This window comes from Mustela erminea, chromosome 8, assembly GCF_009829155.1.
Source record: "Mustela erminea isolate mMusErm1 chromosome 8, mMusErm1.Pri, whole genome shotgun sequence".
NCBI lineage: Eukaryota > Metazoa > Chordata > Mammalia > Carnivora > Mustelidae > Mustela > Mustela erminea.
The window spans coordinates 89,009,453-89,036,972 of record NC_045621.1 but is presented as its reverse complement, the minus strand read 5'-3'; the positions used below and the strand labels follow the sequence as shown (position 1 = coordinate 89,036,972).

The following is a 27,520-nucleotide window of genomic DNA, read 5'->3' as shown; positions in this document are numbered from 1 at the left end:
GGTCAATTCTACAACATCTAACAGTTAACTGGGAAGCACCACATTATCTCACTCAGCTTCTTTGTGTATTTTGCGGTTTTTAGATACCAAAATGATATACTGCTCACAAAAGGTGTAATGGAATGCTTTTAAGAAACTCAAACAAATAGAAGACAGAATATAGTATTTCTCTGTCCTTTGGGGTATCTAGCCTGTTAATTTCTCCTTGTGGAGCTGGTCTATGATATTCCACTTTCCTTTAGTTTTTATACCAGTTTTATAATTCCAAGACCATCCTTTTCATTGCATTAAAACATTACTTTGTAATAACACTTACCTATTTCTATGCCTTTTAGCATATCTAATGATCCCAGCTTACCTAATTTTCACATTGTTTAGACTGGGATGAAGAAACCCTATTACATGATTGAAGAGATGAAGGGGCAAATGAAAAAGGCAGGAACAAATACCTGAAAGAACCAATTAAAAGGCACAAAATGATCCCAATCAACCTTATATTGAGCCACACTTCTCCATATCTTGCAGGACATTTAAAAACAGCTCTGCTAATGTAATACATAGGGCAAGTGCCCACGTTGTTTCTATTTTTATTGCTATACACATTTTCAGAAGGGTTGTAGGGAGGAATTGTACACATATATACAGGATTACAAAATCAGTAGTATTTGTTTTCTGGACCACTTAATCTTTCACTTCTCCCTCTCTGGGTTCTAAGTCTACTGAGCTGGAAAATCAAAATATATTTGTCATGATCACCAGCTGGTTGCTTGAGAAAATAACAAAATTAGGGATATGGGAAGGAAAAGGGGAAATGATTTTTTAAGAAATTAAATAGCAGTGAAAGAAATATATTTAAATCAAAGTATCTAGAGAATGAGAAAGCATGAAAAACATGTGAATGCCCGGGTGAATAATCTTCTTTGAAGAAAACCCAATTAGCTTAAAGTTATGAAAAGGAATGAAAATACCCGAACAATTATGTTATAAGCAAATTGCTATGCCGACCCCTTCAAACCAGCAGGGTTTGAAGACTAAAGAGTCACGGCTCATTTCTCTTTCCTCTTCCTTGAAAATGTTATGTATTGAGGCTAGGACATAAGCACAGTTACTGCAGTGCATAGATGGTTAACAAAAAGAGATGAGCCTATGCATAGGAAGGTTATTCTAGAAGCTTGAAATATCTAGATGGAAAAAGAACACAGAAGGAGAGGAAGGAAGTGCACTTCAAAATTCATGGCTTATATTGCTGGTCATTATTTTGTTCCTGGCTTAGGTCTTCTTTTTGTGGACATTCTTGTATTCTGAAGCCAGAATTGTGCTTTAACGTATCTATTACTTTCTCCACGGACTTGTGCTTGCACAATAGGGACACACACTTTTTTTCCTGATTTCTGACTATGAACTGGCTCCTGTGTAACAACCCAGGGATACTGTGTCCTGCACTGATTTATTAGGATATACTTAATAAATAAGAGAACCTCATTCCATGTATGTGGAGGCAAAAAAAAAAAAAAAAAAAAAAAAAAAAAAAGAACAGAACCGTGAAGCTAGTTGAATACTGATGTCTATATAGAAATGTTCTCTATGAACTTTATTACTGTTTAGGTCAGGTATCTTTGTAAGAAGATCAAGTTTCACAAACCCAGGCTCTAAGCCCATAGGATTCTGCCCATACCTTTTTTCTGACCCTATCTGAATCCAGGAAAACCCTCTATTAAGCCTTTAAAATGCAATGTCTGTCATCAATAAAATTCTTGGCACTTTTAGCCTCCTAACATTCATTTCAGCATTTTCATTCTGCCTGAAACCTGATTGTCCTTTGAGGACACTGCCTTGAGGACACTCCCCTGAGTTTTTCCAATTGATAGCTGTTTTGTACTCACACCCTTCTTCTGCTTACTATTTGAGTCTAGAGGTTTTGAAGCTCACTGGGTTTTCCAGGTAATCCTCCCTTCTCCATCCCTGAAAGCACCCACCCTTTGATCCTGGGACCTCTGATGACATTATCCATTTACTCATTGTGGTTCTTTCCTAACTCAGGTCAGGAATGTTCTTGAAATTTCTTATTCCTTCCTTACCAGTTGTTCAAAGTAACTTCCGCTTAATGCTTTATGATTTTAACACATATGAAGATGATTTTTCCAATATGCTAAGCTCTTGGATCCTTGGCCTTTTCTTCTCAAATTACCATGTTCTCCCTCATACCTCAATCAGCCACACTCATGATGATAGTCTTAACCTGCCATTACCAAAATATGTAATCTCTCTACACTTTTAATTTCCAGTATCCCATTCCTTGAACAGAATTTCTCATCCTTCAGCTCACTTACTTTAGTACCTTACCCCACAAGCCTTTAACCCTTTAGATCGTTAATCCATTTTCAGCTGTCCTGCCCTTACCTCCTCTGTGTCCTTTCTTCCTTTTATAACCAGTTCAAATCCTATGATAATCATTTATTTAATCCACTGAAAACACACTCAACTTCTGTTTCTGTTTGTGTTTCAGTAGTGCAACTCTATCTGTGTGTACCCACACAGGTGAATATAGTTGGAAGGGAAAAAAAAATCCGCAACACCCCCAAAATCATGCTAAATAGTACAGGCTAGCAAAATATGCCACTCTGAATTATGCCACTTTAGCATAAGGATTATTTTGAGCTGAAGCCTATTAAGAATAAATAGATACAAGGAAATTTCTCTGCCTTCTTCCTGTTTGCCTAGAACCTAGAGCTACATTTGCAAAAGTGTCTACCTTCCCCGACAAAATTTAATCACAGGAAACTTTAGACCTTTATCAGCCCCGGGAGAGACGGCACCAGAGGACTCTACATAACCAACTTTACTAACAAGCTCTTATCTTGTATTAGTTGCCATATATTTGCCTTCCCACAATATGTTACCTCTGAGACTCAAGGTCTTTTACTTTGTCTTATCACTTCCCAAAAAATGCATTGTTCTATTGCTAAAATGTTACATAAGCCCCAGTTGTTGTTGCTGTTTTTGCTAACTAATTAATGTACCTGACAGAGAGAGCACAAGCAGGGGGAGTGGCAGGCAAGCAGAGGGAGAAGCGGGGTTTCCCACTGAGCAGGGAGTCTGATGTGGGGCTCAATCCCAGGACCCTGGGATCGTGACCTGAGCCATAGGCAGATACTTAACTGACTGAACCACCCAGGCACACCATAAGCCCGGCTTTTAATCAACCTGCAGCTATTCGTCACTGAGTTCCTCTCATGTGTATATGAGAAATATACGTTAATAAACTTCTGTGTTTCTCTTGTTAATCTGTCTTTTGTCATAGAGCCCCAGACAAACACCTTTAAGGGTAGAAGGAAAAAGTTTTTTTTTTTTTTTTTTCTTTCCTAATAGTCTCATTTTACATCTATGATCATGATCTCAGGAACCACAGCAATTATATTTCTCTGGTTACTTTCTCCTACTCTTGTAGATCAGTGCTATTTAAAACATGGCCCCTGGTATAGACAGGGCATGAAAAATTTGCTACCAGACTATAAGATATATAGTAGAGTTAAAAGAAAACATTTGGGATATTTTGTAGCAATTTTGTCATCAGCTAGACCTCCAAGACCTGACCTTTATTGCCCACCTGCTTGTACTGCCTGACCTTTGTCCCACATTTTTCCTTACACTGTTTTTTCTAGTTTATCTCCTAACTCAGGCAGATGGAAAGCAAAATTGCCGCTCTCCCCTCAAGTGATAACAAATGCCTTGACAGACCTTCAGTCAGTGCAGACCACCCAGACCAGTTGAACGACCATGGAGTGAACACTTGAATGATGGATGAACACCTTTATCTCATTATAAAACTAAAATCTAAGCCCTGGAGGAATACCAGCCTCATTTACATAATATACAGTATACATATAAACATGTTTCCTTAAGGCACATGCATGACCATATGTCCACCTCTACATACAATGAAAAGGCTTCTCTATCTAAATATTCACCCTAACCCTTAATGAAAGGATTCCCTCACTCCAGGAGTCATGGCTTTGGAAGCCATTCCCGGTGATCTCATTTGCTGCCAATAAAATTTTCTTTGTAAGACCACTCAACCTACTGTAGTTTCTGATTCACCAGGGAGTGAACTCACGTCAATTTGGTTACAATTTGACAGTAATTTTATGTCTGATTAATATTTTTACTTGGATTTGTATTTAACATCTATTTCTGTTTTAATTTTTTGAATAATTTTATTGTAATTTTCAAAAGTATGACATCATGAATTAGAAATCAAAACAAACAAAAAAAGAATCTGGTCCTCCACCACACGTAATTTGAGATATACTACCTCAGATTTCTATTTGATACCCCTCTGTCTCAAACCTCTACTGTTTCACTTCCTATACTTGCTCCCAGTTTCTTATTTCACAAAGTAAATAGAAGCAATTTGAAGTAGATTTCTACCATCACCAGATCTACTCATCTACTTGTATCTATATTCACATAGTTTACTTTTGTGTTACGATGCTTGAACTGTCTGTCATTGGGAGAGTACAACTCCCCCATTCTGCACAGGAACCTCTATCTTCTGGTCTGCTCTCTGACATGGCACCAGCAGGACCTTTATTTCTTGCCTATATCATTTTGAATCATCACATGTCACAGGATTTTTCCTATCAATGTGTCCATATATCACCATTTCTTCATCTTAAAAAAAATTGTAGGTTCTCTTTACTTCATTATTTTTCCAGCTTAGACTTTATTTCTCTCCTTTCTTCTCCTTCCCTCTTATGGCAATAACCCACAAAATAGTTATTTGAATTTATTGTCAACAATTTCCTTCCTCTCACTCATTTTTTCTTGACGTCATTCCATTCATGCGCTACCTAATCTGTTCCCCAAATTTATGTTACTGATCTCATTCTTTTCTCTCTCTCGTTTACTCAACACTAGACATACTGTTCTCCCCAGGCACGCTGTTCCTCAAACATGCCAAGTTTCTCCTGGTTTCAGAACCTTAGATTTACTTCTTGGTCTTGGCTGTTTTTGATAGCTGCATTGTTAGCTCCTTCTTTTCCTTCTTAACTCAGAGATCACTTTGTTACTGAGGGCCTTACTTAAACCTACAGCAGCGCTTCAAACACACTCTATCCCCCTATACAAAATTATTTTTCCTGTAACAATCATCACTTATTTCATATTATATAATTACTGTTTCTGTCACTGCTGCTGTTGCTATTGTTCTGTGGGTGTTACTATTATTATCATCATCACAATCATTACCATTATCTGCATCCTCTTCTTTCAGAATGTAAAGTCCGTAAGGCAAGAAATTGTTCTTTGTTGTATTCATTGCACATACACAGCAGCTATTTGAGGGGAAAAAATTACGAAGCAAAACAGGACTACAAGCAAAACAGGCCTATAAAGATGCTTTAACACAATACAATAGCCAACATTATATATTGATGAACAAAATCAACTTCTATTAAAATCAGGAATTAAACAAGGATGCCTGTTACCACTACAAAAATAACAATGTTCTATTATTTCTAATTACTTCAGTAAGTGCCTAAAAGTATAAATATTGAAAAAGAAGACATAAAAATATGTTTATATGCAATCATAAAAGGATACTTGAATTAATAGATGATTCAGTAAAATGCCTGAGAACATGATACATTTACAAAGTCTATACTTTTCCTACACATTAAAGTAATTGGAAACAGGAACGAAGAGTGTCTCAAACATCAAACACAATGGTATCTCAACTATAAGAAAGGATAGATGAAGAACAAAGCAAGCCACAAATGCATACACATACACACACAATTCCCACAGTTTCACTGAGTGGCTTGAAATAAACCCTGGATAAATGGAGAAACAATCATGGGGAAGAAAAACAATGTGTTATTGTTAAAAGTGAATTATTTCACAAATTAATAGACATATTTAATGCAACTCCAAAAAAGATCACTAATTGGATTTGATTGAATACTACTTTTTTTAAAGGCCAGAATGACAAGTAACTAGGAAATTATAAAGATCTTTTGAAAAGTTTACTGAGGAAGAATTTGTAAAGCTAGATATTAAAACTCACTATGAGGCCTATATTCATAACTGTACAATGGAAACACTCACATTAAAGATAAAAGATGTCTACTATCAATACTGTTATTTAACATTTTTGGGGTGGTAAACGTTAATGCAATTTAAAAAGAGAACAAAATAATAGTCATAGCACTGGCTATAAATCTGTAAAATTACAATGTTTTCAGTTTTATTTTATATTTAGATAATCCAAGATACCCTAAAAACTTTTAAAAATAAGATAATTCAAAAAAGAAAGCAGGCACAAAGTTAATCTACTAAAGGCAATATCCTTCCAATATACAAATAATAAAAAGTTGGAAATTTACTATGTAATAATAAGAAAATGATAAAATGTATTTTTGTTTTAAGATTTTATTTATTTATTTGACAGAGAGAGATCACAAGTCGATGGAGAGGCAGGCAGAGAGAGAGAAAGAGAGGAAACCAGGCTCCCTGCCGAGCAGAGAGCCCGACACGGGACTCGATCCCAGGACCCTGAGATCATGACCCGAGCCGAAGGCAGCGGCCTAACCCACTGAGCCACCCAGGCGCCCGATAAAATGTATTTTTAAGAGGGGGAGAAAGCTGACTCTGAAGTTCATACAGCGCTTTCTCTCTCCTCCAGCCATTCAAGATGCCAAAAGGAAAGAAGGCTATGGAGAAGAAGATGGCCATGACACCTGCTGTTGTCAAGAAGCAAGAGGCCAAGAAGGTGGCCAATCCCTTGTTTGAGAAAAGGCCCAAGAGTTTTGGCATGGGAGAGGACATTCAGCCCAAAAAAGGACCTCACCAGCTTTGTCAAATGGTTTGCTATGTGGCTGTAGTGGCAAAGAGCTATTCTCTATAAACATCTACAAGTGCCTCCCATAATAAACCAGTTCACCCAGGTCTTAGATTGTCAGACAGCTACTCAAATGCTTAAGCTGGTCCACAGATATGGACCAAAGACCAAGCAAGAGAAGAAGCAGAGATTGTTGGCCCAGGCTGAGAAGAAAGCTGCTGGCAAAGGGCATGTTCCCACTAAGAGGGTACCTGTCTTTTGAGCGGGGGTTAGTTAATACTGTCACCAACTTGGTGGAAAACAAGAAAGCTCAGGTGGTAGTGATTGCACATGATGTGGATTCCCTTAAGCTGATTATCTTCCTGCATGTTCTGTGTCTTAAGTTGATGGTTCCCTGTTGCATTATCAATGGGAAGGCCAGGCCAGGGTGTCTGGTCCCCAGGAAGACCTGCGCTACTGTCACCTTTACACAGTTTAACCTGGAAGACAAAAAAGTTCTGGCTAGCTGATGGAAGCCATCAAGAAAAATATAATGACAGATATGATGAGATCCACTGTTACTGGGGAGGCAACAGCCTGGGTCCAAAGTTGGTGGCTCACATTACCAAGCTGGAAAAGGCAAAGGCTAAGGAACTGGCCACCAAACTGGGCTAAGTGTGAGCTGTTGAATTTTCTGTACATAAATGTAATAAAAAGTTCTCTTCCAAAAAAAAATAATAATAAAGTTCATCTGGTTAAATAAACAAGCTATAATCAACAAAGATATTCCATAAACATTTTGGGAAAAGATGACAGAATTAAAGCTATAGTGATTAAAGGAAATGGATGCAGAATTTAATCATACAGAATGATCCATTAAAGTACTAAGAAAAGATGGAATAATTTAAAAAATAATAACATTGTCATCAAGAGGCTTTGTTTTTATTTTGAAACTAACTAGAAATGTCATTTTTAAAATAAATTCAAGAACTTAAAAAACAAATTTAGAAGGAAAAAAAAATTACAATTAACGGCCAAATGCCTGAGAAATATTTATGATTCATGTAACATATATCCATTTATTTAACACTTTAATAGAACAAATTAACAAACACAACAGTAGAAAATTGGCAAATGCCAGTGATAGTTAAGCTTATGAAAGGTTGTCTACTTTTTTAATCATGAGCAGAATGTAAATAAAAATTATATTTAATACTATTTACACTTAGCAGATTAATAAAGATCACAGTTATTTACACAGAGATCTGACATGAGTATAGGTAAACAAGCCCTCCCATGTAATGTTTTTAAAGTGTTAATTGTTCCAACCTCATAGAGAACTATTTGGAAATGTATATTAAATTTAAAAAGTGAATAAATTTTATCTCACTATTCCCACATCTGGGAAATTATCCATTTGCAATTGCATCACAATTAATAAAATACCTAGGAACAAAATTAACCGAAGAGGTGAAAGACTTGTGCTCTGAAAACTATAGGATGTTGATCAAAGAAACTGAAGATGATACAAACAAATGGAAAGAGGTAGCATGTTCATGGACTAAAAGAATTAACAATGTTAAAATGTTCATGCTACATAAAGAAATCTATAGATTCAATGCAATTCCTAATAGTATTTTTCACAGACCTGTAACAAATAATCATCAGAATTGTAGGAAACCACAAAGGACCTCAAATAGCCAAAGCAATCTTGAGAAAGAACAAAATTGGAGGTATCACAGTCCCAGATTTCAAGATACATTACAATGCTATAGTAATCAAAATAGCATGGTACTGATGACAGCAGGACAGAGAGCCTAGAAATAAATTCATGCGTATATGGTCAATCAATCTTCAGTAAAGGAGGTAAGAATATCCAATAAGGAAAAGACTGGTTTTTATCAATAAATGTTGTTGAGAAAACTGCACAAGTATACCTGAAAGAATTAAACTGTACCACTTTTTACATTAAAAAAAAAAAAAAAAAACCTCAAAAGGGATTAAGAGACCTAAATAAGAAAACTGAAACCACAAAAGTCCTAAAGAACAAGGCAAAACAAAAACAAACCAGGCAGTAATCTTTTGGATATTAGCCTTAGCAATATATTTATGGATTTGTCTTTTCAGGCAAAGGGAACAAAAACTAAAATAAACTATTGGGACAATATCAAAATAAAAACCTTTGGCACAGCAAAGGATACCAGCAACAAAATAAAAAGGCAATCCACTTAATGGGGGAATATATTTGCAAATAATATATCCAATACAATATCCATACATTAATATCCCAAATATATAAAGGACTTATACAAACCAACAGCCCCCTCAAAATAATAATAAACTGATTAAAAATGGTCAGGGATACCAAGTGGGTACCCCAACTGGCTCAGTTGATTAAGCATCCAATTCTTGATTTGACTTAGGTAATGATGTCAGCATTGTGGGATCAAGCCTTGCATCAGGCACCTTGCTCAGTAGGGAGTCTTTTTGGGGTTCTCTTCCTCTTCTTATGCCCCTCCATCTGCTCAATCTCTCTCTCTCTCACATGAATAAATAAATCATTAAAGAAAAATGGGCAGAGGACCTGAGTAAACATTTTTCCAAAGAAGACATACAGACGGCCAACACAACAAAAATGTTCCATATCACTAATCATCAGGGAAAAGCAAATCAAAAGTATAATGAAATATCACCTCACAGCTATCAGATAGGCTAAAATCAAAAGGAGAAGAAATAACAAGTTTTGGTAAGGATGTGGTGAAAAGGAAAACCTGTGCACTGCTGGAAGAAAGGCAAATCGGTGCAGCCACTATGGGAAACAGTATGGAGATTCCTCAAAAAATTAAAAATAGAAGTACCCTATGATCTAGTAATTGCTTTACTGGGTATTTACCTAAAAGTGAAAACACTAATTCAAAAAGATATATACAACCCTATGTTTGTTGCAGCATTATTTACAATAGCCAAGATATGGAATCAACCAAAGTATCATCTATAGGTGAATGAATAAAGAAGATGTGAGGTGCGTGTGTATGTGTGTATACATACATATATAATATTAACCAGTCATAAAAATGAATGAAATCTTGCCATCTGTGACAACATGGGTGGACCTAAAGGATATAACGCTAAATTTAATACAAAAATATGTCAGACAGAGAAAGACAGATACCATAGAATTTCACTCATTTGTGTAATCTAAAAAAATAAAATAAAATAAACAAAACAACTAAAGGCCAAACAGACTCCCAAATATAGAGAACAAACTGGTGGTTGCCAGAGAGGAGCTGGGTTTAGGGAAAGGTATTAAGAGGTACTTCCAGTTATAAGAAAAATAGGTCATGGAGATGAAAAGTACAGCATGGGGAATATAGTCAATAATATTGCAACAGTGTTGTATGGTGGCAAGCAGTGACAACATTTATGGTGATGAGCACTGAATGATGTATAGCACTATGTTGTATACCTGAAATTAACATAGCATTTTATATCAACTATACTTTGTTAATTAAAAAAACAAAACTGGACTAAAGACCTCCAATCAATTAATCAATCATGATTCTATGCTGAATAACAAAATTACTCCACATATTCTATGAGGCAAAAAATGCACCCTGATGTGATCCAATAACCATTTTCAACAGCATGTCTTTATGATTAAAGTTACCTTTTTTGCAGTTATCACTTTATATCAACTTCAAACCTGAAAATGTCTACCCAGAGTAAAGTGATATATGAAGGTCCCTGGTGCCACAGGAAAAATGCAAAAAGCTCTTGGGATAAATAATCCACATTTCAAATTATTCTCTCCAGAATCTCTTTCAGGTTATTTCCAAATTAAATGCATTTAACCATAGCAGCAATTTTTATGGTTACCTGTAACATTTCTCTCCTCACAATACTACATGGTTTTTGATATATTGGTATCATCTGTTTTAATTTTCCCTCCTGTACAAAAACTCTGTTAAGGAAATATTCTAGCAAGAAGATTCAAACAACATTCAAAAGATGATGAGATCTAGAGACTCACTAGATGTGTAACATTAGGTGAATTTTCCATCTATTCAATTTTCCTATTTCTTTTACTGTAAAATGAGCATAGTACCTACCTCATAAGATTATTTTGAAGATTATAAGGAGCAATGTTTTTAAAGCAGGCAGAACTCTGGTTCATAATAAATATACCATAAATACTCAATTACACTTTTTTCTTACTGTGTAAAGGCTCACTCCAAAGCCATTGATCACTTATTATTCACTGCCTTAGCACCATAACAGATATGTAATATCCTTTTTATATGTACATTGCATTATAAAATAGATGGGTAATTTTACCAATACCCAGTGGTTTTAACTACTCACAGTTTCACTGATTTTAAAACCTCAAATTCAGATACCTTTTCTAAAACCCAGTCCATATTCCTAACTGCCTACTAGGCAATTTTATCTAGATGTCTCTAATACCTCAAGCTCAATAATTTATAAAGGAGTGCATAATGTCCTCCCAAACACACACACACACACACACACACACCAGAGAGAAACACTCAAATCTCTTACTGTTATTTCTTATTTCAGTGATTATACCACAATCCAGTGAATCACCAAGACAAGAAACAAGAAAGTCAACCTCTTATCCCTTTCCCTGTCCATCTAATCCACAGTAGTCTTCTTGTCCTGCTGACTCTACTGACTTAATAGTGTTCAAGCTATCTTCTCATCTCATCTACACTGGCTTCCCCCATCTGCCTCAGTTGGAATGAAGCCAGAGATTACAGCCAGGTTTCCCTACTTCAAGTTTTTACTATTAGAAACCCTTTTTTAATTTTTATTAATTTTTATTTTTTTTAATTTTTAATTTTTCATAAACATATATTTTTATCCCCAGGGGTACAGGTCTGTGAATCACCAGGTTTACACACTTCACAGCACTCACCAAAGCACATACCCACCCCAATGTCCATAACCCCACCCCCCTTCTTCCAACCCCCCTCCCCCCAGCAACCCTCAGTTTGTTTTGTGAGATTAAGAGTCACATATGGTTTGTCTCCCTCCCAATCCCATCTTGTTTCATTTATTCTTCTCCTACCCACTTAAGCCCCCCCCCTTTTTTTTAAAGATTTATTTATTTATTTGACAGAGAGAGAGAGAGAGAACACAAGCAGGGGGAGTCGGAGGGGGAAAAGCCGGCTCTCCGCTGAGCAGGGAGCCTGATGCCCAACTCGATTCCAGGACCCTGAGATCATGACCTGAGCTAAAGACAGACACTTAATGACTAAGCCACCCAGAAACCATTCTTCATGTTCAATCAAAATCATCTTTGAAAATGAAACACAATTCTATAGCTTTTAATCAAAGTCTTTGAGGGGTACCTGGGTGGCTCAGTAGCTGAAGCATCCAACTCTTGGTTTTAGCTCAGGTTGTCATCTCACGGTCATGACATCCAGCCCTGAGTCCAGCACCAGGCTTGGCACGGAGTCTTCTTGAGATTATTTCTCCCTCCCTTCCATCTTGCTCCTCCCCATCCCATTCATTCTCTCTCTCTCTCTCTCTCTCTCAAATAAATAAATAAATAAAATCTTTTTTTTAAAAAAGACCTGATTAATTTATAATAGTTCTTTCAAGCTCAGATTAAACATAGTCTTCTCTTTGGAGCCTTATCTGTTCCATAGAGGATTTACCAGGCCTAGCTCAAATTCACTAACTTTTCCTAAACAAAGTAAAATAAAGTGTACAGTACATTGCAAATAGAATGAAGGAAAGTACAGATCGCTATTTGCCTTTAAAAAAATAGGAGTCATCATAACACCAATAGGAAACAACCAAGAGGGCTGCCTGGGTGGCTCAGTGGGTTAAGCCTTTGCCTTCGGCTCAGGTCATGATATCAGGTTCCTGGGATCGAGCCCCACATCGGACCCTCTGCTCAGCAGGGAGCCTGCTTCTCCTTCTCTCTGCCTGCTTTTCTGCCTAGTTGTAATCTCTGTCAAAAAAATAAATAAAATCTTTAAAAAAATAGTAGAAGAAATATTAGTATAAATCTATCATGGGCCAGGGTCTATGGTACCTGCATTTGTATTCACATTCTATATTATTGCATTTCATTTACTATTATGTCTTTGTTGTATGGGTTATTAGCATTCATGTAAACTACTGTTAAAGAAACCACATTTCATAAATACAAGGTCGTATATTGTCCCTGCAGCATCTCAGGAGTATTAATTTCAAATTAGAAATTTTAACATTAAAACACAAATGTTATCACTAGCTACAATCAATATGTTTTGATACTCCAAATTAAAGAAAGTGAAGATTGGCTTTCAAATATTCCCCTAATGTAAAAAGTTGAGAGAGAGGAAAGAGAGAGAAAAAGAGAGAGAGAGAAGGGAGGCAGAGAGAGAGAGAGAGCCTCTTTGAATGGATAAATTAGTAGAAAAAAGTAATATATAAAGAATTACACATTTTAGTAGAATCCTCTTATTGCTCTTATTAATATGATCCTACTAAGTCTTTTAGAAAATTAATGAAAATATGGACTTATTAGCACACAGCAGAGATACATTTGCTACATAGAAACACTAAAGAATAAAACTGCATTTTATCTGTACAGTGCAGTTGTCCTTAGAATTTGTTTTCTTCTAGTATCTAAAATATAATGAATTAGCACCAAGAGCGCTCCAAGAATGATTTTTCCATATAATTCCTGTGAAATGGTGAGTTTTAGCTATGACTCAAAGTAGTGAAATAACAAACAAAAAGGATATACTATTATAGGGAGAAATTAAAATAAATTTTAAGTAATGTAATGATCTAAGTACACACGGAGACATGAACCACCAGATTGAATTAACAATAAATTGAATGTCCATTTGCTGTTAAGTTCCCTTCATTAAGCTATCTAGTTTAATGGATCTCTTTTATAAAACTGGCATGGTGAGAGCAAATTAACTGAGTTAAATTAGAAATGTATGCAGTTATTTTTGAGGAACATGATTTGATCACCAAGATTGAATCATACTCTAGACAGTACTAGACTCCTTGGAATTTTCCCAGGTCATACACAAGTATTGAGTGTCTACATGTTGCTCAGCTGCAATATTTTAAAGCATTTTCCAGAATACTTCTGGGCTGTATTTCCACCCACTGTCAATTGATGTGTGCTCAGGGAATGCAAACTAATTACCCTAAGCAAAACATAATTAAGGAGGGAAATTTACTCCAAAAACATCATGCATACTTCCCACATACAAATAAAAATGATTTCTGAAATAGGATTTGTATGATTCATTATTACTGTATACAAATTGTGCAGATAATGGAGAATGGACTGTATTAATTATTACTAATAGAATTAAGATCAAATGGAACTATAAAGCCTCACAAAAATTCACTTACGTAATGTTTTAAAATATAAAAGCACATACACTGTATTTAAATATCTACAAAGTTCCATGCATATGTTTAGATACTTGGCAAATTTGCGGTGTGTCTGTGTGCAGGGGTGTTGCTGAGGGTTTAAAAGAGGTTGAACTAGAAAGTAGAATAAAAAAGGTTATAGGTAAAAATTTATGGCCTTAAGGAACTTGACGTATCTTGATTGTGCTGATTTTGAACAGTACTTTACTGTTTGCTTTCATCCTGAATATAAACATCTCAGATTCTTAAATTGCATAGTATTAATGCACTTTAGCAAAGTAGAAATGAATCTATATAAAAGAAAGTCTTTTCTATCCTGAATTTCCTCATCTTTAAAAGAGAACTTCAGGGGCAACTGGGTGGCTCAGTTGGTTAAGCATCTGTCTTTAACTCAGATCATAATCTCAAGAACCTGGGATTGAGACCAAGTCAGGCCCCCTGCTCAGTTGGGAGTCTGCTTCTCCCTTGGCCCCTCCAGCCCACTTATGTGCTCTCTCCCTCTCAAATAAATAAATAAAATCTTTTAAAAAAAGTTTTAAAAGAGAGCTTCATTTATTTAAAAGCAAAGACTTTCAATTTTATTTTCCTTTCCATTTTAATATCTACTTACTATCATTCATTTATTCAAAGCAATTTAATAAGTTTTTACTATGTGTCACACAATACACATAGTGGGATACAGGATATAAAATGATGAGCAAAAGTATACCTGATCTAGTGGTAAATTAGTTAAGAAACGTGTATTTGTTTGCAGATATCCACCAAACAATCATCTATATAATTTTTTGTTATAATTTTTTAATTTTATTTTTTCAGGGTTCCAAAACTCATTCTTTATGTACCACACCCAGTACTCCATGCAATACACGCCCTCCTTTATACCCACCACCAGGCTCACCCATCCCTCCGTCACCCTCCCCTCTAAAATCCTCAGTTTGTCTGTCAGAGTCCACAGTCTCTCATGGTTCATCTCCCCCCCTTCTGATTTCCCCCAATTCACTTCTTAATGCCCCCAAACTGCCAGTTAGATAAAGGGAAGGTATATAGGTTAAATCATAAACTTAATTCGGTATTTCAGAGTAGGAGAACTTCTATCAAAGACAAATTAAAGAAGATGTATGTGGCACAATTATGGAAAATTTCATATAAATCTATGAATTAAAACAAATTGCAAACTGCATTAATACCTGCTATTCAGTTCTATGGCTACTTTTTTCCTTCCAGCTGAAAGCAGAGAATATTGAATTATGAGACACTACAAAATGTCTAAATAATGATGCTAACAAAATTAGCACTTTTTCATTGTTTTTAAAAAATAATCTATTATGAATATTAAATTAGACCAGCTTTAAAACCATATGAAATGAGACTTATTGGATAACCCTGTCTATTTCTCTGTCATTGAATGTCCTCCCCATTGTTAAAATTTCAAATACTTTGTCAAATTCAGTTTTAAAGACTCAAGCAAAAGGTCTAAGGCACATCAGCCTGATAGACTTAACATTAGGAAATTAGGTTATATGTTAGTTATAGAGGGGAGAAGAGTGCACACATCTCTGGAGATTCTCAGAACTGCTGCATATGTGTCATCATTCCTGGAATACTGTCCAGAGAACATGGCACTTCCTGGACTTACGAGAGCCAACCAACTTACCAGAATTTCTGATCACTCGATAAGATTTGAAGTTGTGCTTCTTGTAGGAAAGATGTAAGGACTTCCAGGAACTGCCTGCCTTAATACTGAAAGATTTACTGAAGTAAAGAAGAAGAAGAAGAAGAACAAGAACAAGAAGAAGGAGGAGGAGGAGGAGGAGGAGGAGGAGGAGGAGGAGGAGGAGGAGGAGGAGGAGGAGGAGGAGGGAAAGCTAAATGTCTTGCTCCTTCAACTTTTAAAAATATATGGTACACATAAAAATATTTTGTGCAGCAACAACGAATAAGGAACAATGTGGGGATTTAAACACAAGTTTCAAGTCCTGAACCTAAGCCTTCAACTACTGTACCTGGAAAATATCCAAAGGGATATTTTATTAGATAAATACTGCTATAATACTCTTTCATATCTAACAATTACTTTGTATTAACTGGAATTTTACAAATTTATAAGATGTAGTACCTAGAGATAATTCTCAAAAAAACACAAGCATGTATACACACACATTTATACACACACATACACATATATACACATACACATACAATGCATATATACAAATACTATTTGCATATTAACCTAAACAAACAAAGAATGGAACACCCTAATTGGGTACTACTAAAAAGTCCTGACAAATAGTGGCTCAATCTAAATACCATTAAATTTTCAAATATCACTTTGTATCTGGTAACTGATAACAAAAGCCCGGGTCATTGAAACGAATCCTTCTTTTGGACTAAGTGATTTTAATGGTGTTCTTAAGTTTATTCTGTATTTTAAAGTTTTCCAATTAAAAAAAGGACTACATTCTATTTGTATACCCACTTATTAAGATTGTTCTCGTGTTCTTTACTGAGTAATCGTTTATGTAGAGAAAATAAAGCCTTCTCAAGTCTCATAAAGTGTTTAGATTTGCAGCTGGTCAGGTGGGCAGAAGAAAGAAAGTCCATTATTAAAAAAAAAAAAAAACTAAGCAGAACACCCAGCTTACAGATATTAAAAAAAAAAAAAAAAAAAATGAGGTCAGTCATGTCCACACAGTTGAAAAGATGTCTCTGATATTCATAGGGGAATATTTGTCAGTGGTATAAGAAACACAATAAATACAAGGAAACGAGGAATTTATGTTTAACCATTGAGCAAAAGAGCACTCACAAGAAATAATCCAATACTTAATCAAGGCCTTCCAAAACTGAGGGAAAATTTTATTTGGTATATTCAGCAAAACTCTGGTTTCAGGCACCTGGGTGGTTCAGTCCTTAAGCGTCTGTGTTTGGCTTAGGTCATGATCTCAGTGTCCTGGGATTGAGCCCCATGTTGGGCTCCCTGCTCTGCGGGGAGACTGCTTCTCCCTCTCCCACCCCCCCTGTTTGTGTTCCCTCTCTCACTGTCTCTCTCTCTCTCTCTGTCAAATAAATAAATTTTAAAAAACTAAAAACAAAAACAAAACCTCTTGTTTCGAGTGCTGAATCACCAGTGTGAAATGGGATAACGTGAAATAAAGAATGTATTGGCTCACTCACTAAAATTCCAGAGTTAGATCTGGGGTCTTGTACCACTAAGTACAGAAGCTGTTATTCTACCATTGGGCAGAACCTGGGGTCCACTCTCCTTTTCTCTGCTTTATTCTTTTCTGTTTCCTCTGTATTGACTTCATTCTCAGATTTCACATCTTGGCTCCTGCAGTTTCATGCTTTTCCCCTGATTTCCATATCCAAAGAAAAGAGAGCGATCTTCCCCCAATCGGTCAAGCATTACATAGTTTTTAAGGTATTATCACAGTAGTGAGCTCAATTTGTCTAGATTCAGACCCACTCTGACCTATTATGAGTTTAGCTTCATAAATATCTAAGGTACCTTAACTTCTTTTTTTGTTTCTTTCTTTATTTTAGTAATCTTTACACCCAATGTGGGACTCAAACTCAAGATCCAAAGACTAACAGTTGCTCACTCTTCCAGTTGAGCCAGCCAGGTACCCCCACAAAATGTCCTTAACTTCTTCATCTTATAGAAAACCAGTTTCGGGGCACCTAGGTGGCTCAGTGGGTTAAAGCCTCTGCCTTCAGCTCAGTTCGTGATCTCAGGGTCCTGGGATCGGGCCCCACATCGGGTTCTCTGCTCAGCGGGGAGCGTGCTTCCTTCTCTCTCTCTCTCTGCCTATTTGTGATCTCTCTCTCTCTGTCAAATAAATAAATAAAATCTTAAGAAAGAAAGAAAGAGAAAGAAAGAAAGAAAGAAAGAAAGAAAGAAAGAAAGAAAGGAAGAAAGAAAGAAAGAAAACCAGTTTCTACCACCTAGGATTTTTGAATAATTACTTAATCTAGTCAAACCTCTTGAAAGAATTCTTGGCACATGAAAGCATAAGCTAATAATATTTTTTTTTTCCAAATGAGCCTTCAAAAACATTGACTTAATTGAACCATACTTTTTCCTAAACCATTGTATATAGGATATTAGAATATTCTGATTAAATTAGATTAGAGTTACCCAAGTAAATTCTGGAGGAAACGGGATTAAGGTCATCTCCACCCAGATCTATATTGTGTGGAGATATGTTTTCATCAAAAAGAAAACTTGGTGGTTGTTGTCAGAAGAAAAGGCAATGGACATTCAGTGAGCAAAACAGATATTTTTTGTCTACATGAAATGATCAGTGAAAAAGCATATATAAAATTTCATAAATGGCATTGAAAGTTTATTCAACTTTTAAATAATAGGCTGTATTCATTCTAATATAAAACAATGATCAAAAGTTGTGTTTTTGTTTTTAGTTAGAAAAAAATATATTCCTTTTTCTCCCCCAGTGGCTGTAGATTTTTAAAACTTTTATTTTATTGACTAAAGTTAACTAGTAATATAATTATTTTGCTTGGTTAACATTAAATGTTAACTCAAGGAATTTACTTTCACTGCAAAAACTGGGATTTTATATTTGTCACTTTGAATGTTTAGCAGTAATTATAGCCAGTGCACTTTATCTTTTCTTGCTTTTTCCAGTGCCCTTTATCTTAATATACACGTGGTTATCTTTCCTTGCATTTGTTTTGTTTGTTTTTGGCATATAATTGTTCATAATAGTTTCTTCTGATTCTTTGTATTTCTGTGGTAGTAGTTATAATGTTTCCTCTTTCATATTTAATTTTATTTGTATCTTCTCTCCCTCTCCCTTTTTCTCTCCCATAACATTAGCTGAAGTTTTGTTTATATGGTTTATCTTAAAAAAATAAAAATACCTTCTAGTGTCATTGATCATTTTATTGTCTTTTTGATCTTGATTTTATATGTGTCTGCTCTAATTAATCTCTGTTATTTCTTATCTTCTACTAAATTTAGGCTTAGTTTTTTTTTTCTTATTTTAGTTCTTTTGTGTGTAAAGTTAGGTGGATTTAGATTTTTTTTATGTAGGCATGAATTACTATGAATTTCCATTAGAACTGCTTTTGTTGCATCTAAGTTTTAGTATATTGTATTTCCACTTTCTCTAGCCCTCTATGTGATAGTAAAGTAACTAGTCTTTTATACTTTATACTTATTGGTCTATTTGTAACTGTAGTCATTTTATATTTGTGGCTGCCTTTTTAGGAATAGTTTTAGGGGTTACTGATATTTGCATTCTATTAGGTGTGTTACACTATAGCAATGCTTGTCCATCAGAGGCAATTTTGTGTCTCCTTTTCCTTCCCCCAGGATATTTGGGAACATATAGAAACAATTTTGCTTGTCGCAATCTGAGGGAGAAATGTATTCTACTAGAAGGTAGGGCATAGATCATACTGATGCTGCTATTAAACATCCAATGATCCACAGGATCCCCAAATCAAAGAATTATCTGGCTTAAAATGCCAATAGTTATAATATTGAGGAACCCAACACTATTGAAATATCTAATTCTTATAAAGAGATGTATTATCTAATGTAAAGAATCATATGGAAATTAAATTAATCAAATTATAAATTAATTAAAACCAGTAATTAAATTAATTAATTAAAACCACTATTTTCAAAGACTGAAATAAGTTTCTAAAAAGGATTTGATTGCCTTGTAGAACAGTAGAATAAGCTAACTAGTTTTTGAGTTGGAATGAGCAACTCTGCTTTTTGCAATTTCTTTTACAAGTTCCTTCATAATTATAACCTGTAAAAGCTGAGGAGTTTGAGTGCATATTTTCTTCTCCATACTTTCAGAAGAAACACAAAAGAGCTAAGCTACATGTGAGAAATTTTGAGACTAATGTTAAATGTTGATGTCAAGCTCCTAGTTTTGCCCACAACAAACTGATAGATAAATGCCACAGAAATAGAAAATACAAAATATTAAATAGAACACCACTTAAAGATCCCTCATCCTGAAAATTCCTAAATTCAAAACTCTGTATTTGGACTAAAATTTCAATCTGGAGCCCAGATTAAAAATATATATGTTTTAATCCTACAAAGAATGGCCACCTGAAAGTTTCTTAGATTGTTGAAGAATTTAATTAAATCCTTCTAACATCTACATTTGAAAAGTTTTCTCAGAAAATAGGGTGTGGGACGCCTGGGTGGCTCAGTGGGTTAAAGCCTCTGCCTTCGGCTCAGGTCATGATCCCAGGGTCCTGGGATCAAGTCCCGCATCGGGCTCTCTGCTCGGCGGGGAGCCTGCTTCCTCCTCTCTCTCTGCCTGCCTCTCTGCCTCCTTGTGATTTCTGTCTGTCAAATAAATAAATAAATCTTTAAAAAAAAAAAGAAAATAGGGTGTATACTTCTGTTGATAGCTAGAGATGAGGGTTATAAACTAAGTTATAAGGTCTTTTAAAATTTGAATAATACTTCCACTTCTAGCCAAGGTAAACTAACAAGAACTAGATTTGTTTTCTTGAAACAAAAAAAGAAATTAAAAACTAGGCAAAATATACAGAACTGTGTTTGTTTGTTTGTTTTAATGAACATCAGGTAATAAAAGAATGATCACTCAGAAATGAGAAGCAAATGACAACAGCTCTATTTTTATCCCAGCTCCTGACATTAAATTGTTTCTAGGTGACAGTGCAGGAAGGGAAAACTAAGGTAGAGCCTGGCAGACTTCTTGAAGAGATAGACTGTGTCTAGGAAGAGCAAGGTAGAGTTCCAAAGAAGAGGGAGATACACAGAGAGCTCCACAGATCTTCAGAGTTTTCTTTGAGCCCTTAGCATAGTACACACACATGTGAAGGAATTAATCAAAACTTGGTAAAGAATCATCCAAAAAGAGTAGACGGAACATTGCATGTGCTTATAGAGGGTCATAAATAATATCTGTTCTCACTAGCCAGACTGGAAACTCATAATTCATAGCATTTCAATAGAGTACTTTAGAATATCTTGCCTCAATGGTTGGGAATAATTAGCTGAAAATGAACCTTTCTTCAGGTTTAACCAACAATGATAAGTGTAAGAACCAAAAGGATCAAACTGTTTTCAAGTAGTCACCTGTATCTCAGAACAAAGAACAAAAAATCTTACGGGACCACAAAAATATTTGGCAAACAACAAAGTAAAATTCACAATGCCTCACATCCAATCAAAATTAGTAGGCGGGAAAACATGACTCATAATAAAAATAATCTCTCAATCAAATGTGACCCAGAACTAACACAAATATTAGAATTAGAGGAGTTAAGAAGAGACATAAAAATATCTTTGAGACACAAATCAGGGATGCCTGGGTGGCTCAGTCAGTTAAGTGTCTGCCTTTAGCTTAGGTCATGATCCTAAGGTTGTGGGATTGAGTCTTGCATTAGGCTCCTTGCTCAATTGGGTGCCTACTTCTTCCCTTGCCTGTTGCTCCCCCTGTGCGCTCGCTCTCTCTCTCTCTCTCTCTCTGTCTCTGACAAATAAATAAATAAATAATTAAAGCCTTAGACACAAATCAAACTTTTATTTATTTATTTTTATATATTTATTCGAGGGCGACAGAGTGCTGGGGGGGTGGGAGGGGCATAGGGAGAGAGAGAGAGAGAGAGAAATCTGAAGAGACTGGTGAGCAGAGCCCACCACAGGATTTGATCTCACAACTCCAAGATTAGATCGGAACCAAAACCAAGAGTTAGACACTCAACTGACTGTGTTACCCAGGTGCCCCAATTCAAACTTTTAGAGCTCAATATTATAATATTTCAGATGGAAAATACTCTAGTTGGTATCGATGGAAGATTAGACATGGCAGAAGTAAAAAATAATAAATTTGAAGACATGATATAATTTATTAAAAATAAAACACGCAGAAGAAAAAGAACACAAAAAAGGGGAAAACAGGCAAAAAATGAGCTAAGGGATAACTTCACATGGTTCAAAATATGGGTAATTGGTGTCCTTCAGGACAGTGGAAGCATAAAAAATAAATAATGACCTAAAATATTTACAAATTTGAAGAAAACTATGATCGCACCTATTGAAAAAAAAAACTTAACCTCAAATATAACATGCAATAACATGAAAGAAAGTATAAAAGGTAGAGGAGAAGCTAAGATGATGAAATAGTAAGAGGACCTTAGGCTTGCTTCCCCCGTTGAACAAAGCTAAATAAAAAACAAATCATTCTGAATACCCAATAAATCACCAAGGACTGACAGGACAAAATGCACAATGAGAGGGAGAGAAGAAGCCACATAGTGGAAGATAGAAAGTGCAGAGATGGGGAAGAAGTGGATTTCTGGTGCCGGGAAAGGGTGGGAGTCCTGGTCATGGAAAGAGGAGAGAAAAACAGCAGTGCACAGGGTATCATACAAGGAAAACACTCCCCAAAGCATTTGACTAGTAACAGGAGAAGGGCTGATTGTTGTAAGTTTTTACCACCAGTGGGGTTCAAAGACTAGTGTTTCAGAGGTCCATGGCATGCCTGGTATGGAGCCCAGGAGATGCTGCAGTTCTCCTGCGGAGGATGGCAGATCGACTGGTAGCAGGTAGCAGGATTTGAGGAGCCCCTGAGTTTCCCCTTCTCAGAGTGCATCTAGGAGGTGTGGAATTACTTTTCTGAGACAGAAGAGCCAGCAGGTGTACCTCAACAAATTTCAGAGACACCTGTAGGAGGCAGCTAACCTGCATACTGACACTTGCTATGCTTTTCTCCAAAATCCTTCCCTTTGCACTTTGGTGTGACTACCCTTCTAGGACAAATTAACATCAGTCCCAGTGTGGCAAGACCCTCCCTGAAAGGATCATGCCAATTCCCTAAATTTTGGAGTTTTGATACTCATTCAGCCTGCCTGGGACAGACTATAGTGCATTCCACTACTGGATGGGCAGATGGCCAGACACAGATAGTGTAAAGGCAGCAATGTGAGGGAAGCCTGAGACACATAAGGGGAGGTTGTTTGCTCTTCTGGGAGGGCTTTCCAGACAGCAGAAAGTACAAACCCCCCTCTACAGGATAAGAGCAGGGGCTGGTACTGTTTCTTTTCCTCACCACTCAGCATAAACTAACTTCCATAAGCAGCACAACACCAACAGTGGTGGCCTAAACAGCTTACACCAAGTCCCGCCTCCACATGCTCTGCAAATGCTGCTTTCCTAAGGAAAGTGTGCCTGAAAACCAGGCAGCAGGGCCCTCCCTCAGAAGATCAGAACAGCCACAGCCCTCCCTCAAACACACACAGATACACACCATGTTTACTGGCCGTAGAGTTCTGCAAAGCTTCATCTCCAGTGGAAATAGTATCAGGTCTCTTCCAACAAGAAGACTATAGCACACCTAGTTAAAAATCCCACACTCTGGCTAACATTCAAGCATTACCCATACAGGCAAAGAGAAACTCTGCAGAAGACTGGGAAGGAGCAACCAAAACTTAGAAGCAGAGTGTGCACAGCATACTCCAGAGACAATTCCTAAAGCACCAGACCCCCAACAGTATATGGTCTCTTCATTTTATAAAACCATTATTTTCAGGAACAGGAAACATAATGGGCTTTCCTAACACACAGAGGAAGACAGAGACCTAGACAAATGCCAAGATGGAGGAATTTATTCTAAAAGAAAGAGCAAAAAATGGTCATGGCCAGGGATCAAATTGAAACAACTTTAAGTAATATGCTTGATCTAGAATTTAAAGCAACAATCATAAAGACACTAGCTGGGCTTGAGAAAAGCATAAAAGACACCAAGGAGTCCCTTACCGCAGAGGTAAAAGACCAAAAAACTAGTCAGGCTTAAATAAAAAATTCTATAACAGATGCAAAATCAACTGGAGGTAATGACCATAAGGATGGAAGAAACAGAGGAATAAATAAGTGATATAGAAAATAAAATTATTGAAAATAATGAAGCTGAAAAGAAGAGGGAAATAAAAATATTGAATTATGAATATAGAGTTAGGGAACTCAGCAACTCCATAAAATATAATAATATTTGTATCACAGGAGTCCCAGAAGAAGAAGAGAAGGAAACAGAGATAGAAGGTATAGCTGAAAAGTTCCCTAATCTGGGGAAGGAAATAGACGTCCAAATCCAGGAGGCACAGAGAGCTTCCATCCAAATCAACAAACGCAGGCCAACACCAAGATATATCAGTTAAATTTGCAAAATATAGAGATAAAGAAAAAATCCGAACAGAAGCAAGACAGAAAGTCCTTAATTTACAAGGGAAGACAAATAAGGTTAGCTGCAGATCTCTCCACAGAAAATGGCTGGCAAGAAGAAATGACATGATGTATTCAACATGCTGAATAGGAAAAATATGCAGCCAAGAATACTCCATCCAGGAATCCTGTCATTAGAATAGAAGGAGAGAGAGTTTCCAAGATAAACAAAAACTAAAGGAATTCATGATCACTAAGCCAATCCTGTAAGAAATATTAAAGGGGACTCTTTGACCTGGGGCGAGGGGAAGTGACACAGTCTAGAAAAAGCAGAGAAAATCTCCAGAAAAAAAAAATGACAAAACAAGTAATAAATGGCACTAAATTCATAGCTAACAATAAATACTCTGAATGTAAATGGACTAAATGCTCCATTGAAAAGACATAGAGTGTCAGAATGGATAAAAGAAGATCCATCTATGCTGCCTACAAAAGACTCACTTTAGACCTAAAGACAACTGCATATTGAAAGTGAGGGGATACAGAACAATTTATCATGCTAATGGACCCTAAAAGAAAGCCAGAGTAGCAATACTTGTATCATACAAAATAGATTGTAAACTAAAGACTGTAACAAGAGATAAGAAGGGCACTATGTCATAATAAAGGGGTCTATTCAACAAGAACATCCAACAATTGTAAATATTTATGCACCTGACCTGGCAGCATCAAATACATGAAAAAATTAATACAAACATAAAATAACTCATTGATTATAATATAGTGATAGTAAGAGACACCCCACTCACAGCAATGGACAGACCATGTAAGCAGAAAATTGACAAGGAGACAATGATTTTGAATGACACACTAGACTGGATGGCATTAACAGATGTACTCAGAACATTTTGTCCTCCAACAGCAAAATACACATTCTTTTCAAGTGCACCTGGGGCATTCTCCAGAAGAGATCACATACTAGGTCACAAATCAGGCCTCAGTAAGTACAAAGAGACTGAGATATTGCATGCTTATTTCCAGCCACAACACAATGAAACAAGTACAGCATCCACTCTTAATAAAAACCATTAGTAGAGTAGGATTACAGTGAACATACCTCAACATCATAAAGGCCATATATGAAAGATCCATGGCTAATATAATCCTCAGTGGGAAAAAAATGAGAGCTTTTCCTTTATAGCGAAAACAAGAAAATGATGTCTACTCTTGCCACTGTTATTTAACATAGTACTGGAAGTCCTACCCTCAGCAATCAGACAACAAAAAGAAATAAAAGGCATCCAAATTGGTAAGGAAGAAGCCAAATTTTCAATCTTCACAAACACATGATATTCTATGTAGAAAACCCAAAGACCCCACCAAAAAATCAACAGAATTGAAACAATAATTCAGTTAAGTTGCAGGATAAAAATAAATATACAGACATTGGTTGCATTTCTATATACCAGTAATGAAGCAGCAGAAAGAGAAATCAAGTAATCTGTCCCATTTACAATTTTACCAAAATCTAACCAAAGAGGTAAAAGATCTGTACTCTGAAAACTATAGAAGACTTTGAAAGAAATTGAAAATAACACTAAGAAAGGGAAAAACACTGCACACTCTTAGATTGGAAGAACAAATATTGTTAAAATGTCTATAGTACCCAAAGCAATCTACAGATTAAATGCAATCCCTATCAAATACCGATAGCATTTTTCACACAGCTAGAAAAAACAATCCTAAGTTTTGTATTGAACCACAAAAGACCTCAAATAGCCAAAGTAATTTTGAAAAAGAAAAGCAAAACTGAAGGCATCACAATTGCAGACTTCAAGATGTATTACAAAGTTGTAGTCATCATGACAGTATGGTACTGGTACAAAATGGACACATAGATCATTAGGATAGAACAAAAAACCCAGAAATGGACCCACAACTCTGTAGTCAACTAATCTTTGCCAAAGCAGGAAAGAATATCTAATGGAAAAAAAAGACTGTGTCTCAACAAATGGTGTTGAGAATACTGGACAGCAACATGCAAAAGAATGAAACTGGACCAATCCTTATACCATGCACAAAAATAAATTCAAAATGGATGAAAGACCTAAATATAAGACAGAAAATCATCAAAATCCTAGAGAACATAGGCAGAAACCTCTGATATTGGTTATAGCAACTTCATATTAGATATGTCTCTGGAGGCAAGGGAAACAAAAGCAAAAATGAACTATTGGGATGTCATCAAGAAAAAAAGCTTCTGCATAGTGAAGGAAACAACAAAACTAAAAGGCAACCTTTAGAATGGAAGAAGATATTTGCAAATGACACATCTGATAAGGGGTTAGTATACAAAAATCTATAAAGAACATATGAAACTCAATACCCAAAAGACAAATAATCCAGTTAAGAAATGGTCAGAAGACTTGAACAAATATTTTTCCAAAGAAGATATACAGATGGCTAACATACACATGAAAAGATGCTCAACATCACTCATCATCAGGGAAACACAAATCAAAACTAAAATGAGATAAGAATTCACACCTGTCAGAATTGCTAAAATTAACAACATAGGAAACAACCCTTTGTTGGGGAAGATGCAGAGAAAAGAGAACCTTCTTACATTGCTGGTGGGAATGCAAACTCTTACAGCTACTCTGGAAAACAGTATGGAGGTTCCTCAAAATGTTAAAAATAGAGGTACCTACAATCTAGCAATTGCACTACTGGGTATTTAACTCAAAGATACAAAAATACTGATTTAAAAGGACACATGCACTCTGATGTTCACTATCAACTAGTGATAGTGAACATTATCAACTACAGCCAAATTATGGAAAGAGCCCAAATGTCCATCAACCAATAAATACATAAAGAAGATGTGGTATACACATACAATGAAGTATCACTCAGTCATCAGAAAGAATGAAATCTTGCCTCTTGCAGTGACATGGATGGAGTTAAAGTGTTTTTATGCTAAGTAAAGCAAGTCAGTCAGAGAAAGACAAATACCATATGATTTCACTCCTATGTAAAATTTAAGAAATGAAACAGATGGACATGGGCTCAGGGAAGAAAGAAGTACACCATAAGCCAGACTT

At 36.0% G+C, this 27,520-nt stretch overlaps 1 protein-coding gene and 1 pseudogene across 4 annotated transcripts in view; one reads left to right on the top strand and one right to left on the bottom strand.

Annotated features, from left to right (window-relative positions):
* LRP1B (LDL receptor related protein 1B) overlaps positions 1–27,520 on the bottom strand; it is a 1,969,831-nt gene that overhangs the window by 916,364 nt on the left and 1,025,947 nt on the right. The gene's annotated exons all lie outside the window — the stretch shown is intronic.
* Positions 6,686–7,492, top strand: LOC116597914 (annotated as a pseudogene).